The following is a 3,769-nucleotide window of genomic DNA, read 5'->3' as shown; positions in this document are numbered from 1 at the left end:
CCCCACTTATTGTCACCTGTTCCTGCAATACTCCCTCTGTACAACAAATATCGCTATCTCACAACGTTAAGGATTGACTAGCCCCTGTGTCTCTTAAAATATTAAGATCTTTAACTACTCCACCCTGTACACATGGAAAGACTTCCCCTTCACATACAAAATCTTGAAACATTTCTGTAACCTGGTCCTCCGAATTCCCTTGGGTAAATTGTTAACACATTCCCACTTCTTTACCTATCGCTGATTCTTCCTGTTTTACCTGTACACAAACCATTGTTTTCTTCCTGTGCCTAAACCTCAAAACCCACAGTACTTTTACTTCCAGAATTATTCTGCATCCCAATAATCCCAACAGATTTTCCCTGTAATTTCCAACACTGATTTCGTGTGCCCAACTTTATTAAAATGGGAACACCTCAATTTTCGAATGTCACTTCTACACTCAGCACCTTCCTTTTTATTCTGAGAAAAAACTTGCTGGGAATTTCTACCTACTCCCTCTCTTCAGTGACTACCCACCTTCTTTTCACCTTCCCACTTTCTATCCTTCTCGGATTTAAAATGGTGATGAAAATAAGGTTTAGATTTATTAGCTAACTTATAATCATCAGCCAGCTCTGCTGCTTGTCTTACCGCGTTAACCCTCTGTTCCTCCACATGAGTTCTCACTACTGAAGGAATTGAATCCTTAAATTCTTCCAAAAGAATTACTTGTCTAAGAGCTGCATATGTTGTCTCTATCTTTAATGCCCATATCCAGTCAAAATTAATTTGTTTTACTCTCTCAAACTTAAAAGTTCGCCCAGGCTGTTTTCTAATTTTCTTAAATTTCTACCTGTCTGCCTCAAGAACCAATTCGTATGCACTCAAAATAGCCTTTTTTACCACATCATAGTCCACCAACATTTCTCCTGACAGTGAAGCATAAACCTCATGTGCTCTTCCCACCAGCCTAGATTGTAACAACAATGTCCAGTTCTCCTGTGGCCATTTCATCTGTTTAGCCATCTTCTTAAATGAAATAAGGAATGCCTCCATATCTCTTTCCTCAAACTTCGGAAGAGTTTGCACAAATTTAAACAGCTCCCCATTAGGTTTTAGGTTAAAGGTTTTCTCATTATCAGAACTTTCCTCAGCATCTAATGTCTTTTTAAAATCCAGCTTTTTAAGCCAGTACTCTGTCTCTTTCCTTTATTCTTCCTTCCTTATCTAACTTCACCATTTCAAATTCCCTTTCCAGTCTTTTTTCTTTCTCCTGCCTTTCTACCAGTTTCCTTTGGAATGCCCTTTCTCTTTCCTTTTTTTTCCTGCCCTTTCTTTCTCTGCTGCATCTAGTTCAAGTTTTGTCATTTCTATTGCTTGTTCATATTCAAGCCTCTTTATTTCTAACTGAAGTCTCATTACCTCCAGCTCTGGCATGTATCACTTCCAACTTCAAATGCAGTGCTATATATTACATCTGCTTTCTTTGCCCCTACAGGTAGCCTCAACTGCTACTTATCCACTAACTCTGTTAACTTACCCTTAGGTACTTTTTGTAACCCAATCAAAGTTATATCTTCTACTTCCAAAAGAGTTTTAGCCATGGGTACAGACATTTTTTCAGTCTCACCACTTTTAAAATACCTCACATCAAATCCTGAATTCAAAGTGCTTCTCGTACTCATTACCTTAAGGTTCACCAACTCCAAACCACTCAAAGAATTTCAAACATCTCACAAAGAGCCCCCAATTTGTTATGACCTGGCAAATTATATGTGCCAGGCAGATCAAATCCATGAGGGAAACTTTAACCCACGATTCCTGCTTTTATATTCTAGTCCTCTCGAAATAAATGCCAACATTGCATTTGCCTTCCTAACTACCGACTCAACCTGCAAGTTAACCTTAAGAGAATCCTGGACTAGGACTCCCAAGTACCTTTGCACTCCAGATTTCTGAATTCTCTCCCCATTTAGAAAATAGTCCATGCCTCTATTCATCCTACCAAAGTGCATGACCTCACACTTCCCCACATTGTATTCCATCTGCCACTTCTTTGCCCATTCTCCTAACCTGTCCAAATCCTTCTGCAGCCTCCCCACCTCCTCAATACTACATCCCTCCACCTATCTTTGTATCATCTGAAAACTTAGCCAGGATGCCCTCAGTTCTTTCATTCAGATCATTAATGTATAAAGTGAAAAGTTGTGGTCCCAACACTGGTCCCTGCAGAACTCCACCAGTCACCAGCTGCCATCCTGAGAAGGACCCCCTTATCCCCACTCTCTGCCTCCTGCCAGACAGCCAGCCAATCTTCTATCCATGCTGGTACCTTGCCTCTAACACCATGGGCTCTTATCTTACTGAGCAGCCTCCTGTGTGGCACCTTGTCAAAGGCCTTCTGGAAGTCCAAGTAGATAACATCCATTGGCTCTCTTTTGTCTAACCAACTTGTTACCTCCTCAAAGAATTCTAACAGATTTGTCAGGCATGACCTCCCCTTGATGAAACCATGCTGACTTTGCCCGATTTTACCATGCACTTCCAAATATTCTGAAATCTCATCCTTAATAATGGATTCTAAAATCTTACCAACAACCGAGGTCAGGCTAATCGGCCTGTAATTTCCTGTCTTTTGCCTCACTCCCTTCTTAAACAGGGGGTTACATTAGCGATTTTCCAGTCCTCTGGGACCCTCCCTGACTCCAGTGATAACTGAAAGATCACCACTAACACCTCCACTATCTCTTCAGCTATCTCCTTCAGAACTCTGGGGTGTAATCCATCTGGTCCGGGTGATTTATCCACCTTCAGACCTTTCAGTTTTCCTAGCACCTTCTCCTCGGTAATAGCCACCATACTCGCCTCTGCCCCCCGACTCTTTTGAACTTTGGGGATGTTACTCGTGTCTTCCACCGTGAACACTGACGTACTGGTCTAAAAAAAATCTTGTAGACACTCCAGGAATTCATCTGCCACACTATTATTTCTAATTTGATTTGCCCAATCTATACGTAGATTAAAGTCACCTATGATTAGTGTGTAATCCTTGTTACATGCATCTCTAATTTCCTGTTTAATGCTGTCCCCTACCTTACCACTATCGTTTGGAGGCCTATAGACAACTCCCATTAATGTTTTCTGCCCCTTTTTGCTCCTTAGCTCCACCTAGACCGATTCTACTTCTAGATTTTCTAAGCCAATATCCTCACTCACTATCGCACTGATTTCATCCTTAACTAATAAAGCCACACTATCTCCTTTTCCTTTTTCCTGTCCTTCCCAAATATCAAACACCTTTGGATATTCAGTTCCCAGCCTTGGTCACCCCACAGCCATGTCTCTGTTTTGAGCAAGTGGAAGGTGGGAAGGGAGAGGAAGAACAAAAGGGAAGGTCTGTTTAATATGGAGGGCAGGAGAGATAAAATGACAAAAATGTTTTGCGGCAATGGGTCAAGAAACAAAAGATGTGTCCAGATGAGGTGTGAATGGCTGGATAGCAATTGACCGAATGTAAAGTGAAGGAATAAAGAATGAAACAAGAAGCTAGGTCATGAGACACATTTATATTCAGCACAGAAACAAATAAGGTTGCCATCCTACCAGGATTCTCTTGGCATCTTCAGGAATTAACAATTAATCATCTCAGCTCCAGGATGTCACTGCAGGAGTTCCTCAGGGTAGTGTCCTTGGCCCAACCATCTTCAGCTGCTGCATCAATAACCTTCCTTCCATCATAAGGTCACAAATGGGGATGTTCGCTGATGATTGCACAATGTTCAGCACC

Source organism: Carcharodon carcharias, chromosome 19 (assembly GCF_017639515.1).
Source record: "Carcharodon carcharias isolate sCarCar2 chromosome 19, sCarCar2.pri, whole genome shotgun sequence".
Classification (NCBI taxonomy): domain Eukaryota; kingdom Metazoa; phylum Chordata; class Chondrichthyes; order Lamniformes; family Lamnidae; genus Carcharodon; species Carcharodon carcharias.
Note: the sequence above shows the minus strand (reverse complement) of the source record.